The 16256-nt window shown below is 38.0% G+C and overlaps 1 protein-coding gene across 1 annotated transcript in view; it reads right to left on the bottom strand.

The window, feature by feature from the left end:
- The window catches only part of RET (ret proto-oncogene), a 184776-nt gene that overhangs the window by 89506 nt on the left and 79014 nt on the right, over positions 1 to 16256 (bottom strand). Inside the window, exons 7-9 of the mRNA XM_085064050.1 lie at positions 4291 to 4488; positions 1741 to 1801; positions 518 to 653 (exon numbers count right to left, since the gene is read on the bottom strand). The gene's annotated coding sequence lies outside the window, so the exon portion shown is untranslated. The remainder of the gene's footprint in view (positions 1 to 517; positions 654 to 1740; positions 1802 to 4290; positions 4489 to 16256) is intronic.

Here is a 16256-nt window from a genome sequence, read left to right as displayed (position 1 = left end):
TTATTGATTATTGCCATAAGAAACCTGCAGTGACTTCATAAAGATGACTCAGATCTTAACTTAAGCAGGGTGACTTAATGTCACTACACAATCCTACATGAGTTGGAATTGAAAATGTCTCCACTATGTGATCACACTAAAGATTTGTCCTCTGAATTTTTTTTTTTGTTTGTACTTCCAAATTCCTCTATGAACTTTGAGGTATGTGTTCTGCTTGTCTACATCTTATTGTACTTCTCAGTATAATTTCTTTCTACTAAGGAGCCTTTTGCAACCAAGTGTTCAAGTGCTTCTCTGAAGACTGTATAATACAGACATAAAACCACTCAGGCTGGAATGAGGCACACTGAAGGGACCTGAACTAAGGACATACATTATCACATGGGAGCAGTGAATGCTATGCAGGAGGATGCCCTCAGGGCAGGACAAGCTCAGTCCTTGTCAATGTCCTGTCCAAGAGCCACCTTTCCAGCACAAAAGTTAAGTGAAATGTCAGGACTGATGTGAAATGTCTTACCTGTATAGGGCTCACCATGATCTGTTTCCTGAGGAAATAAGGGTCTCAGGCCCATGCTGTTTCTAGATTTTGGTACTGGGTGCTACAGACTGGCTGCAAGCCACAGAGCAGAATGGCAGGCAGAGTGGCCCAAAGCCTGTTGACAGAGCCCACAAGAGTGGCCTTATTGCCCCAAGCTGTGCAACGAACCTGGGAAAGTTGCTTTGCTGCCATCCATGACCCAGTACAAATCAGCAAGCAGCTCACATATGGCTCAGCCTGCAATCTCCTTGGTCAGCATCTAAAGCCAGTCCCGAGTGTTACAGCTGGCAACATTTGGGGCAGGACTCTTGACCAAGTTTAAAGGCGAAGGCAACACAGGAAATTTCTTTCTCAAATAGAATGTGTCACCTGTTGAATGTTTTTTAATCTGCAGAGTGTGAAAATACTGACTGCTGGTAGTAGAAAGGTTTCATCAGCTGCACTGGGCTCCAGTGAATAAAGCCAGCAATTTTGTCACCAGCCAGTTTAGCTCAGAGCCTGGCTGAGGCAGCTGCTCACTGTCTCCACTGTGTGAGTGGACATGCTCTGAAACACAAGATCTGGCAGTGACAGTTTTCCCTTTCGCACATCATCTGCTTCACTGCTTTTGCATAAGGGTGATCTAAAGCTTAGCAAAGACTTGTAGCTGGAAATATTGCACACATATTAGAATTACGGTAATGCTCTCCATTTGCAGAAAGCAATTCATTAGTTACTGGCTCAAGAACCTGTGGCTAACAATAGGCATTTAAACCATCAGGTACCAAAAAGCAAACATGGAGTATTTCTTATTTACATAGTTGCTGCAGCAAAAGCACTTCTACTACTTCCTATCTGGATGCCAGAAAAAGAGTTCACTACAAGTATTAGAACAACACAGTTTGCTTTTGTTGCTCCAGTGCAAAATAAGCTTACAATTTGTCTTTCTGTAATACAAATACAGTGTTGTTCATGGAAATAACTCATGTCTGCTGCTTTTAGTGTTGCATGAACGTTAACCACATGCTCTCCATTATCATCATTATTATTCCTCTCAAAAGGGAGTCAGTGAAAAACACATTTGCTATTAGAGACCCCAATGGTGGACTGTGATATAAAGTGAGTTGCCCAGAGTCACTAGCTGGGAACAGAGTTCAGAGTCAGTACATACAGACCCAGACCACAGTATTTGACAGACACGAAGAGACAAAGCAAAGGTTTACCTGTATGCTGGAAGTTGGCAGGGAGTCCCAGGTAAGCTTAGCTGTGTACATTCCTCATTCCCTGCAATGTACAGTCATCACGAAACATGAGCTGGTTGAAAATCAGTTATTATCTTGAGTCAGTTTGATGTTGTCTCATTAAATCTCCATCCATTGAAAATCATGAACATGTAACTCACTCTGATCCTGCAGGTGTTAGTCAGACTTCTAGGCATGTAGATGAACCCTCAACAGTCTTTGGAGGACTTCAATCACATTACTGTGTGGGTCCTCTGGGTCACTAGTCTAATAAAATGCATTTTTCAAGACAGAAGCAAGCGAACAGGAACATTTTCTCAATAACGGGAAACAGCCAACATGGTCAACGACAGACACTGGAACATAAAGTTGTTCAATGCTAGAACAGTATAAAGCCACTGAGATGAAGAAAAATAAAACTGGATCCTGGTCCATATGCCAGGAAATTGCTGTGCTTAGACTCTTATTCAAGGCTCACACTTTCAAGCCTAGCATTCCACAGTCCTACAATCCAACATGTATTATACAACTCAGACCATTTCCCCAGAAGGCTTGGTGTAACAATTTACTTAAGATGCTCTTCCAGTGTTTCCAGGCATGCTACAAACTCATTTCTGTGATACATACACCATATTTGCCACTCCATAGATACTATCACAAGCTGTAATTACATACATATGTGGATTAGGATCTCATGAGCCAAGTCAAGGCCACCATTTGTTAACTGCGATGGGATGTGCCAACTACAGCAAAGTTTGCCTCAGGCTTATGGTGAGCAAATCCATATGCACATAACTACCCATGATAAGAGTTTGCCTTTTCAAGAGCTCAAGTAGGATTTGGACAATGCTCTCAGGCACATGGTGTGACTCTTGGGGATGCTCCTGTTCAGGGCTAAGGGTTGAATTTGATGATCCTTGTGGGTTCCTTCCAATTCAGGATAGCCTATGATTCTATGATGTGTATATATATATATATATATGTACAACTGTGTTGGAGCTGAGGCATTAAGAAAACTGTAAATAAGCATTAGATTTATTGTTCAGTAAATATAAGAGTATTTAGAGATTATGCAGTCAACATTATCACAAAGCATAGGAGAAGTGTTATAATATTTATAATATTAAACCAAATCCCTTTCATCACTGAAAAAAGGTTGATTTTTTGCAAATGGCAGTAGACTTCAAAAAATGTGGAGACCCTCACAACTATTTCACAGGGCCTTCAGATATTTTTTATCAGCCTAACACTGATCGGTAGTACCTTTAATATCTTTTTTCCTGACAGATGTCAGTATTCCTTCCCCTCTGCACTCTTTTACTCCTCCACTCCCTCAGAAGTGATAAAAACCTTCTGCACTTTGATAATAAAGTATTTAGTTCAAATGAAAAATCACCTTGTAATAAAGTTATTGTGATAATGGCTGCAAGTTCCCCACACCCTTTTCTTAACGACTGTACTTGTCACCTATTGTCCTGCCTTCCCTACTCCACATAGTCCTAGCCACGCCCCCAGTTTTCCCTATTGGTTCCTGTACCCTAACCCCATGTGGCCCTGGCCACTCCCTCAGGTTTCCCCTATTGGTTCCTGTACTCCTAACTCCGCTCCTGTACCTCCCCTGTACCCAGAGGTCACTGGGCCTGTGTGCTGTCCCTGCCCCTCTCTGTTTCCCTATAAAACCCCTTACCCTCCGCCATCTTGCTGTCTATGCTCCACGTGTGTCTATGCTCCACATGTGGCTGTGCATGGGAGGCCTTCGCCCTCGAGGCATCTCTGCCTCAGGGAGGTCGTTGGCCTCTGCTGCACCATGCGAATAAACATCTTCCATGGACACAACGCATAGACCCTCCTCGCCTCCTTTATCACCGCCGGTTGTGGAAGCAGACGACCAGAGCTAGCCTTATGGCTCCCCGGCCGGTGAGAGCGCAGTGTCCAGCCCTGGGACAGAGGGTTTGGAGCACTGAGGCGCTGAACCGGGCTGGGTAGAGAAGCTCTAGGGTAAAGTCTGCTGTAACATCCTCCAAAACCGCAACATAAAGTAAGTGCAAACCAGATTTAAAAAAATCAATTAATCAGGGAGGATTTTTTTTTAGTCAATGATGTTACTAATTAAAACCACTGATTGATAAACAACACAGCAACAAAGTTATCTTACTCCTAACCCAGCAAAGTGGTCTGCCTGCTGCACATGCAGATAGTACGGGATGACCTGCTTAAAGATAAGTCTGCAACTGCTGACCAATCTATTTTTACTTAGTGGTAGTATTTCCCCAGCTCAGCAGTTCTGACAGATCACAGCTTTGAGTCTGAGACATTTGTGAACCATCTCTTTGTTAGTCACAAACAGCAAAGTGCACATCAATAAATCACACTCTTTGTCTCTTTCTTTTCCCTCCCCCCACACAGTTGCTGCTTTTTTCTTGTGAAACCAGCCCAGGCTGAACACTATTAACCTGGAAGAAATTGTAAAGAACAGATCCTATGTAATAGAAAATGACCTCAAATAATTAACATTTTTGAAGTGGTTTTTACCTGAATTTTGTCCAAGGTACATAAATCATCATTCAACTTTCCTCTTCCTGGCAGTGCACTTAGACATAGCAAGCCCTAAAATGATGACATCACCATCCCATGATCCTTCATTATAAGCAATTAAAGCAGTAATATGGCTTCTCTCATGTACTAGTCATCAAGCAGACTTACTCACATGAAATCCCAGGCATAGTGCACCTGAGGTGAAACAAAAGAGCACAGGACTCAATGTTTTTGGTGAACTGCTGGTACCTTTGTGTGAATTTATTGCTGCTGAGAGAGTGGTGCATGTTAACATGCAGGGAGACTAAATTCTGCTATTAATCCATGAGACAGGCACTGCAGAGGTAATAATAGGTTTCCTATTCATGTACAGTATCAAGGCCATAAAAAGGAAGGAAGGGAGGACTTAGTTTAGTCTGTGCCTCTTCAGATTTTGGCCTTTCTCATAAACACACTGGCAAAGCTATCAACGTTAATGTCTGGATAATATGTTCAGTAACAGGGACAGTACCCAACAGGAACTCTGTCAGACACTCAAACACCTTTCTGCAAAGACTAATGATGATGAAAACTTTCTTAGGCTTTGGTCCAAAATCAGTAAGCCAAATCAGCTACCCAACAGCAGTTCACCTGTCTAACCATGTAGGCGTTATTGCATGAATTCCAGACTGTTATTTTAACTCATTGCAAAGTTTCGAAATATACACTATTTTCTACATAGCAAACAATAAAGCATTTGTCTTCCATGGGCAATTACAACACAATGTATCACATTATATTTTAGCTCACATCCCACTTGGTGTTCTCTTCTATGTCTTTTCCTTTAATAGACTCAGCAAAATATGGTCCAGTTTAGGAGGCTACTTAGAAAGTCCCATTCCAGACTTAACTGCTTCCAGGTAGAATGCAGTTGATAGTCTCCATTACGGCTGTTCTCTGTATTTGTTTTCTCTGTCCCATTCTGGATTCCACTGTCCTGGCATAATCAACACTATTTACACTGCTGAGCTTAGTTAGACTGTCATGCAAAACCCAAAATTTTTTGCAAATATACCGACCTGCAGTGATCATGCAATAGGCATGATAGATATGCAACAAAAAAAGGCTTCTCGGAAAGGACAAGAGCACTTGAAAAGAATTCTTCTTTATCTATAGTTTTGCTTGTGACAAACAAATAATTCTGGATTACAATTATGTGTTTTTATTGCTTCCAAAGTTTACTAGATTGAATGATGCTCACTATTCAAGAAATCTTGGAGGATGCTATTCCAAACCTGATAATCTAGAATAACACCTTCATTTCTTTGGCTGTGGTGATTCAAACTACCTGCACACCTGCCCCACACCCACTTTTGTCTTTCAAGCCAGTTTTCTGCCTCTACCAATACTGAATCCACTTGATGGCACTACACTACACCTGTGTCAAAAAACTCCAAAAAAACATAGCTCAGAGCTGAGCATATAAAAGAGAAGCCTTGCCAAAACAAGATGTCAGTTAGAATTAACCTTGCATTACTAAATATAAATCTTCTTTTTAACCTTATCTCCAGCTGGGGCAATGTAAATAGAAGCAAATCTGAGAGCACAGGGAGGACCCAGAAGATGTGGTCATGGTTCTGCATCTATGATCAACTTTGACAAGATCCACAGAATGATAGAATCTAGGAAACCCTGTTCTATTTCATCTGGAAACAATGAAAAGAAAGAAGGAAACAAAACCCGCAGAAACCATTTCATACAGTGAAAAATGATGAAGTGCATACTGACTTTCTCATCAGTCTTTTTAGATAGGTGATGCATGATTCCTTCTACACTCATTCTTCTGCAAAGGTTACACAGTCAATCCCCAGTTCCAGGGAAAGATCAGACATGACTGTCATTCCTAATATTTATTGAACTATTTCTTGAAAAAAAAAAATTACAGAGTCTGGACAGGCTTTTTGTTCCAATGCTTCATCTCTTCAATATTAGAGAGTGGGTGTTTTTCCGTATACCAAATGTAAATTTTGCTTGCTGCAATTTAATCCATCTTGCTTTACCAACTGTATTCCCCCCTATCTGCAGTGTACAAAACACATGGTTTTCCTGTCTTTCAATCTACATTCCAGTGATTTGGATATCTGTCATAATATTAACCTTATTTTGCAGGTAATCAAGCCCAAAGAAAATTTACTGTAGTATTTTAAGAGTAGAGAGAGAAGTGTTATAAGAAGAGCAAGCAAACAAACTGGTCTGTCAGCTGGTTTTCGTATTATTTAAAAAATAATCTTCACAAAAAACAACACACATAAACCTCCCCCAGCCCCTTCTAGAACAATATCATAGGAATTATACTAAATGGAAAAATAATTAGTTATATTTAATATAGAATTCAGGATACAATAGTGGGATCTTTTAAACCCAGGTATTATTAGTCACCATTCTCATCATCCAGTATTCAGAAAAATATATTTCCATGGATAGCTGTATTTCACCATCACCTGCAAGAAAAGATTGGCTGAAGAGCATTTTATGTTTCTGACCAAAAATATAAATGATTGACCTTTTGCCTTTATACAAAAATGATCATCTTTTCTTTCATATCATTATAATCTCTCAATTAAACCTATACAAAGAGTTGCTTAATTAGTTAATTCTTCTATTTACTTACTCTGTTTACCAAGAAAAAAAATCATTAAAAAATGAGTACTGCAGGCCTTAAAGTATGATCATCTCTGTAAGATAAATATGTAATATATGTTCAGTTGTGTTATGAAATATACAGGTAGTTCTAAAATATACATTTTCTAATTAGAATTCTAATCCATTTTCTCTCTGTGTGAAGAACATTAATAAAAAAAGGGTTTATATTTCTTTGTTTGAATGAACATTCAGTTACAATTCTGGTTTATTTGTTCAGACTGCTGACATTTTCATGGTCTTTTATTAAAGACCTGATTAACCTGCAGAAAGAGCACGATGTTTGTACAGAGCTTATGTTCTCTAAGCCAACTTCACACCCACATATTGCCTTCTGTTAGGGGAGCACTGGTAATGTCAGCATCCCCTATCATATGACAGCACCTTCAGAGGACTGACCCCTCTGTCAATGCAATGGGATTTATAAAGCAAGGAACCAGAATATGAGTAACATCAGAGTGTTCACCTGAGCCTTTGGCCAGCAGAAGTGCTGCTCCTGCACTCTGGGCATGGAGAAAATACCTGGCCATGCTGTCTGCTAACACCTCTATCCACATTGCTGTCCACTGGCATCCACTTGCCATAATAATCAACTTTCTCACAGTAGGTTTACTATTTCTAGACAAAAGTATTGGCTTAAAATAACTGAGGCCCTCTGCATGTGACTCTTCTAGATATGCTGAGGATTTTATTCTTCACAAGCTGAACACTCTTTCCCAGGTTCAGGAGTCTTGGAAAGCTAAAGCACTGCCTGCACAGACATTAAATGAAAACAACTAAGAAAATTTACCTATGTGCATTTTACAGTAAGCCATCTGAAAGTTCTTGCATCAAACAATAAAAAAAAATCCCAGTGATATCTAAGATGTTTATTGAAACCAAATTCTTTACAGCCTCAGTATCTGTTTCCCTGTTACCTGCTGACTCAGATTATGACATTCAAAAACAACCAACAGATCAGAAATGCCACTTTTTTGTATCAAACAGTTAGACATTCTAAATTTGAAGGGAATTTATGGACATTACAGAGTATCATGAGGTCCACATTAGAGATGCAAAATGGAGAACAGGTTATAAAATGCAAGATATGACCCTACCAAAGACATTATCAACTGATTTAAGATATGACATTGTGACACTGAGGGAAATAAAGTAATTGTGAGAGGATGAGATGTGTAGAAAGGATCCTGCATTATGTAATTACTGAGTCAAAGGCAATTGCAAACCCAAACTAATCAAGCTTTTGGTGAACAACAACTTTTCAATTTATTGATCTGTTTGGCACAGACTGAACCACTTCAAATAGCTCCTAATTTTAAAAAGTTATCCCAGTCATGAGTTTGATATTTCTGGATTAGCTGCATACTGTTTTTCTTTTGAGTATGATGCTTATATTATTTTCCAACTTCCTATATTTTCTAACAAAATGAAGCTGACTACATTCTCAAACCCAAAGAAAAATTTACAGATGAAAATGTACATACCTAGGTTTATGTTTCTCTGTGCAACTTCTCTCAGCACTTCCATGTACACACACAAACTTTAATAGTCAGTAACTTAGCCATGTAGACAAGGAAGGCGTGGAATTGCATACTTTGTGCAAGTCTTCCCTGTGTTAGGAATCTGCTGAATGCAATAAAATCTCTATGAAAATCTCTCTTATGCAATGGGAATATAAATATTAAATTCCATTTGTATATCCATGCCTACCCTTTCAGGTACACTACAAATTCATGCTCCAGTAAACTGGCTCTTTTTTGACTCAGATAAATCAACATTACGCCTCAACTCTTCCTAGAGAGCTATAGGCTCCACTAAAGGGCCTGCCAAGTCTGTGCAGCAAAGGCTCCATGCGACACAAATATATGACTTGGAGGGTGATATTTTCATGCATTTTCTGTCTCTCTCTCCATTTCCTCTTTAAACTCTTTGCTTCATATTTCCTCTGTGTCTGTGAGTGCTTCAGCTCAGCCTGCTTCCTGAGCGTTAGCACTCCCAGGAGACTGGAGACAGCATTTTCCAACCAGCAAGGTACATATTGACAATCTGAACCTCCAGAGTGTTCCCAGTGTGAAGATCATACACACAGAAAATATCAGGGTGGAAGGAGGAGGTTTGTCTTTCAGGATCAGCAGGATAGCAACCTGTAATACCATGCAGTTGTTTACAGACTAGCAAATGTTGGAGTAGTTTGGAACCGAGTTTTTAAAGGTATTGTAAAAGTTTTCAACTGACAGTAAATACATACACCTGACTCCATTTCAAAAGCTGGTGCCTAGATCTTCAAGAGTACACAACACCAAAACAAAAGGGTTAGTGAAAATTACATACCATTTTTTTAAAGCTTTAACCGAGAAAATGCTAGATGTAAGATAAATCAGATATTAAACCAGAGCTAAATTCGATCTTAGCCAAAAGGGCATTTGCCTGTGTTCAGTTTTGAGTAACATCTATATCAGATTGGCACACATAGCCCAAACAATGACCTTTTTAAAATTCAATTTTAACATTTGGTTTTATATAAGCAGGAGAAAACTTCGGCCCAGATGCTGCCTTTGAAGGAGTGCATTTGTACTACAGAAAGGAGGAAGACCTCCTCACAAGACCTAGCAGTTATACCAAAGAAAACAGAGCATCTATGTTATTCATAAGGTATTAGAAGTCTCTCTAGGATATCAAAAGCAAGTTCTCTTCACAGAGAATTAACCTTAAAGAAACAGCTGGATGCAAACTAGGACATCATGTTATGTTGCATAAATGCAGAATTTGGGATTAAAACGTAGTTTAGTAGAGTTATTTACTGAAAATGTTTTTATTTTTATTACAGAAAGAACATGTGTTCCTAATCCTGGCTGGCAACTGAAAAGTAAAGAAATAGCAGAGCAGCTATCACTGATGTGTAGAATAGGGCAGAATATTTTGTGGCATGTTGAAAATGCTTTTCTTGCCCAGCTGGTTTTTAACGATACCAGCTACAAAGTCCTCTGGACTTTAATCATTCCAGCCAAGGAGAGAGGGTTGGAAGAGCTTAATACCTAACTCTTAATCTGGTTGCTCTCTGTTCTAAGGATGCAGTGAAATGGCTATTTCAATCTAATAACTTTTTCATTTCTGAATTCTGCCTCTCAGAGCAACAAAACAACAGCGCTGTTTGGCTCAGTCACAAAATGAGACTTAAAGAAATGCACCAGCAGATCTTGGAGGGCGAATATTAAAGCTACCATCTTGTCTGTACAGCCAGAGCTGCAGCCAAATGCACGAGTTCTGCTGACAGTGCCTTCATGCTGGCTCTAAGTGACAGCAAGCGAAATAACAGAAGAAATATCTGTAGGCTTGTCATGTACTAATACCCTTTTGATAATGCAGACTGTTAATCCTAACCCAGGTAAAGAGAAGAAAAGAAATTGGGTTCTTATCTTAAAGAGTCCACATTGGCCAGATGAACACTTCAAGGTCATTCAGTATCGCTATAAACAAAACAAATGTATCGGCTCTATTATGTTGCTAAAATCCCATCTGACTGACAACATTTTCGCCAAACATAGCCAATTTATTTTTGTTTAAAGCTTTAATTAAGTGTTATAGATTGGAGTGAAGTAATTAATAACTTTAAAATACACTGACCCACAGAGAGCAAATACCTCAATCAGGTGAAGCCTGGGGAAAGGAAATGCATGAACTAAAATAAAACAATTCTGTCCCCTCAGTCTCTCCTAGTAAATCAAAGAAAGGAATTTTTATATTAATTGGCAATGAGTCTATGTCTAGTCTGACTACTGACACAGTTAGTCATAATAATAAAAAACATGTCTGTGGGAAGTGAAAATGCAGTTTGAATGTTAATAATGTCTTCATTTTCTGTTCTGATTGATTAGTTTGAATAAAATTCAAGCAGCAATGTCCCTGCCCCAATTTCTTATCTTGGGAAAATCACAAAAATCAGGTAACGTGAGTTAGTAATTCATATAAGTGACTGCCTGTATAGGGAGTTCCATTTCAGAGACAGTTCTCAAAAAACATAATGATGATTAGGCGGGAAATCACTGCAGAACAAGTTTCAAATTCTGAGTATTTTTCCATCCCTCACTGGTTACATTTAGCACAGGTAGAATTTGCTTAGCAAACACAGTATGGAAAACACTACTTGGAACAATGTGGATGGTAAAATTAAAATTACTTGCCCTATGTCCTACAAAACTTAAGTATTCAGACGAATTTTAAAAGAATAAACAGATTGCATATTGTAAGTCTTTTCCCAAACCAACCCTCAAAACCTCAAGAGAGTAAGCATAAAGCTAAATGTCTCCAAAATCTGATTCAGCTTGGTGATACATACAAAAGCCAGTGTTGGTGAACCAAGCCTGTGTATTAGGTTTGCATTCCATTGTAACACTATTCACAACACCTTTAATGTTTTACGTATTTACATATCCATTTTCTAAATGGCTGAGGAGATACACTGTTATTAAAAACAGCATTTTTAATCTTCTGATATCGGAAACTCCAATTTCAATGTTTTTGTCATATGCTAAATGTGAATGACTGCTCCTTATGAAGTTCAGGGCATTAAATTACGCTTATACATTTAGTTAAAGATCTCACTGGTCATTTGATTTCTTACTAATATGGAAAAAAGAGCTTAACATCATCCATAAACCATTAATAATTCCAGTTTTAATACCTGTTATTGTTCACAGATAACAAATATCTTCAAACACCAAAGTTCAAGAGGCAAAATAAATCATTGGCTATTTGCTGTTTTTGGCTTTTTGAAGAAGTAGTTCTTCGAAATATAACTGCATCTGAGAGAGATATACCCAGTAGGTTTGAAAAAGGAACTGAATATTTCAACTTTGGAAATTTCATTTCCTAGTCAAAAGAGAAGTAGATGCCCCAAAATGACATCATTCATACCATAAAACTATAAAAATCAAACATATTTCTCTTTCTTAGGATTAAGTAATACTGCATATGCAAACTAATAGATGAATGATCTGGAAGAAAAAATCTTTAGAAGTGGAACATGAAAGGATGGCATGCAGCAATATGCAGAAAAAGCCCTATTTCCCATAAAGGAAAAGAGGACTAAAGAGGGAAGCAATCCTTGTTGTGAAAGATATAAAAACTCATAGTTTATTTACATTTTCCTTTGCTGAAATCAGTCCTGGAAATCAGATTCACATATTTTTCCCTCCCCCTCTCTTGGGGCTGAGCATCAACAGCACACTGCTGTGTACTCAGAACGTTGAATTATGACCTACTGCAGAAACAGTATATTTGGCATCACAACTTCATAAATTACAAATTTATTTCCATGAAGCAGAGTTTTTTCCAAATGTGTCCAGGGGAGATTTTGAATTAAGCAAAAATGAGAATAAAAAATGATCCCTGATTTCCCTTGGAGATATACACCCTATTTTCTGAGTGGTTCATGTTAATAAGCACTTAAAATGCATCAGAGAACAATCTTTTACATATTTGGATGGATATCATAGCATATTAGATGAAGAACAGGGGTATATTCACACAGCAGTTACTTTTCACTAAGATATACTGTTTTGGGAAGAAGCTTATAGTCCTCACTGCTGAGCAGCTCCTGCACAATTCCTTTACTTCAGCAACAGAGTAATGATTTAGTTTCAGCGTCCTCCCTGAGATAAATGGAGCACTGGCCTCTCTGCCAGTTCTTCAAATCAACAACACATAAAATTACTCTCCGAAGGACAGAAAAGAAACAAATCACTGCAGTCACAGAAGGCAGAGATGTGACAAATAAAAAGCCTCCATCAGACTGAGGGTGGAGAATGTTGAAAGTCACATTTAGATTTACACTTCCCACTGCAGGAGAGAAAAGTGCAGAAAACAATGACAGTGCACAGTAGCAATATCTTGGTTCATTGACACTGAAAAGAGCAGCAAAATGCATGGAACTCGATCTTTGAGCAGATGTACCACAGCATTGCTGCAGTTGGGCAAATAAAGTTGTGTGGCTTTCCCACTGGCTGAGAAGTTTTCCTTGGAACTAAATGCTTCATCTTCAGGAAAAACTACCCAGCTAGCTTTAACCTGTGCCATTAAAAAAAGACCAGCGAGGCAAATATAAGCACCAAAATTCAGGAAGCTATTTGAAGAAAGTGGATTTTCAGGCAATAGGAGTTAGACGTATGCCATGCTAATGGAAATGCCATGAGCAGAAATATTCATACAACTTTACTAGAAACAGAAATATTCAAAATATTTGAATTGCTTAATTCAGATTCCCAAATTTGAATCGCTTAATTCAGATTCCCAAAAGAAAGTGATATAAAGGGTTCCAAACACATTGTAAAAGACATCCTGCCAATTCGAATGCCTATTTCAACCATACCAGCTCTTTCAGATCTTGTTAAATCCATGATTTTAAAAAACACTCACAAGAAAACAAACATAACAGTGAAGACTTCAATGCATTAAAGTTTAGATAGAATTTTAAGCATCCAGCAAAGACAGAAGGGCAACAAGAACAGCTTGAGTCTTCCTGACTGTCATGCAGGATTAATGTGTTTGACTCAGAAGTACCACAGTATTGGAAAGACATAGCTGAAATAGCAGCTGGCCATTTTGTAATACCATCATCTTAGTTTAAAGGTCTTACACTGGATTGTTCTGAGCAATAAATTTTAAAAAACAAAAACCAAACAGAAACAACAAACCACCCCAAAAAATAAACAAAACCAACCAAAAACTTCCAGCATTTTAAACTGGGGTTTGTATAATAAAAGTACTCTGGACAAAGCACAGTTTTGGGTGACATTTTGGAGACATCAGGCCAGAAAGACTGGAGTCTTTAGTACTCTCTGAGGTCATGGGGCAGTAAATGACCTACAAGGATTAAAAAAGATGCCAAGGTGTGACCCTGGATGTGATCTCAGGCATTTTACACCACCTGGGCGTTTTTTCTTTTTCCTTTGCATACTGAAGACTGCTTGCTGAAAGATTTTTTTTTTTTTCTGGGTGAAGATCTATGTGTGAAATCATGCAATCTTTAGAAAGTTACAATTACCTAAAAATGAGATATTAAAACTGTTCTGAACAATTAAATGAGAGCAGCTGAAATTGCTTATGTTGCAATGAAGTGTCAATTTTCATTATGATTTTAATTAAAATGACATTCAGTCCCACTTTTTTCCCCACTACTGTGATATTCATAGTTATAAAATATAGAAATAGGTAAACAGCAAAAACATTTAGCTGTTACATTTTCATAAAAGTGAACACATTTACTTTCTCTGCTTATCATTCTTCTAGTTAACAGTCAGAAGGTTCAGCTGGGATTCACTTCTCTAGGAATCAAAGCAAGATGCATATTCTCAAGATCACCGCTTCCCATACTTATACTGTTTTTTGACTCGAATTCTAATATTTTTCCTCAGATTTTCTAGCTATTTTAAACTTAAATGTTGTCATTACCAGAATGTACAGGACTTCCTTCAATGAAAATTAATGCTTGGTATTGTAAGCAGTGCTTGATTTATCATCTTAGTTTGTCAATGGACTTGAGGAATAAAGAAGCAAGGGCAGAGAAAGAGCAATTGCCCACCTAACAGCATACATTCACTCCAAGTTACAGAGAAAGAGCAGCAGGTATGAGGACCCTAAGAGCTTTCTGATGGCAATTTCTAGCAACTAGTTGAGGGATAAATGGTCATTTTAATAACTGGTTTGACTGACACAGACCAGACTGTCTCCAGCATTATATTCATCCTCAGAACACATGCTAAAAGACAGGAAAAACTCAATAAGGCAACTATCAGATGCTCCCCAAAAATAAGAACCTGGGAGTTTGGCAGACCTTTAGTTATACAGTCCAGACACAGGTGTGAGGACAAATGATCATTTGAAGTTCTCCAAAGGATAGCCCAAGAACTTCCTAGAAGCCAGCCTTCCCAGAAAACCTAGAAATTGGACAGAAGTATTTGTCTTTTCCATCTGGAATTACTATTTCAGCCCCACTCAGTGCTTGGAACATCTGAAGGCTAGATCATTGTCACTACTCTGTTTTAGAAAGCTGAATAAATAGCCAGGTATACAATGAATTATTTTCTTGAGGCATAAGGAGTAGGTACTTAAAACTCTTACACCTCACCACATCCTTTCTTTAGTACAACCAATAACTTATTCATGCCTTCACCACTCATAAGTATAATGCAGTTATCCAGGACACATGCCAATACAATCCTTGTAGCATACACTTAAGAAGCTATGATTCACAAAATACTTCAAATCTTTTACACTGAAATATTTACAACATGTGAAATACTTCTTTGTATACAGACATTTAAATTCAACACAATTTAAAAAACTCTGTTATTCTTTTAATATACCATGTGGAAATGAAGCCTCTTTAAAAGTGTCAGTTTTGTAGTGGAGGAAGGCTGCATTTCACACAAATAGAGCACATCAGCTCCTTGCCTTTTCCTCTGAAGCAGTTATTGCTAAGAATTGGTTTGCAAAGTATTTGAACACAGTAAATTACTCAAGCAGGCTCTTGTCAACATGCATTAACACCTTTTACAGCTCTGTTTATAAGAGGCATTTCCCCACTCTCCCTCCACAGCATTTGTATTGAAGTTCATTGTTCTACAAGTTGTATTGATGTTGCTGTGCAAAGTTCAGACTTAGCAAAGCTGCTTATCTGCATACTGCAATACCCTAAGTAGCTGCCTATTGATTTTTCCTTCTCCTTTAAAACCATCATGGCTTCTTCCAATATTTTCCTTAACATCCAGTGTAAAGGACTGATAGGAAAGATAGTAGATGGTACTTCAAAGAAACTCGTAAAGTCTTAAGACTAGTTAACTCTCCATCAGGAGAAATACATTTCCTTGTGTTTCATGGAAAGTATTAAATAAATTAAATATCGTCAATTAAATTCCCTTTATTCATTAAAGAAATAAAAATTCAGAAGAACACCGTGAATTAATATATCATGTTATAATCAATATCACATTAAAATAGTTGATTTTTTTTTCACATTTAAGGAACTTCAGAACTGTAGTAGCCTTAGTACAATTTCTGGGCATAAGCATTTTAGAAGGCACATATTAGAGCCATTCAATTATGGAGACAGACAGCAGTATTTTTAACAAGACCTTTCTAGGAAGTCATTTAAGATATATTACACATAGGTGCCCAGAGTCCTGTCATATATCTTGAGCACGGACAATATGTCTGCAAGAATGCTGTAGTCTCATGACAGTTTCACAAATTCTATTCACGGGTTTAATAATCTCCCCATTTTTAAA

The sequence above is a fragment of the Lichenostomus cassidix genome, chromosome 6, assembly GCF_008360975.1.
Source record: "Lichenostomus cassidix isolate B80296 chromosome 6, HeHo_3.0, whole genome shotgun sequence".
NCBI classification, from domain to species: Eukaryota; Metazoa; Chordata; class Aves; order Passeriformes; family Meliphagidae; genus Lichenostomus; species Lichenostomus cassidix.
The sequence above is the reverse complement of the archived record's forward strand: the minus strand, read 5'-3'. Positions and strand labels throughout refer to the sequence as shown.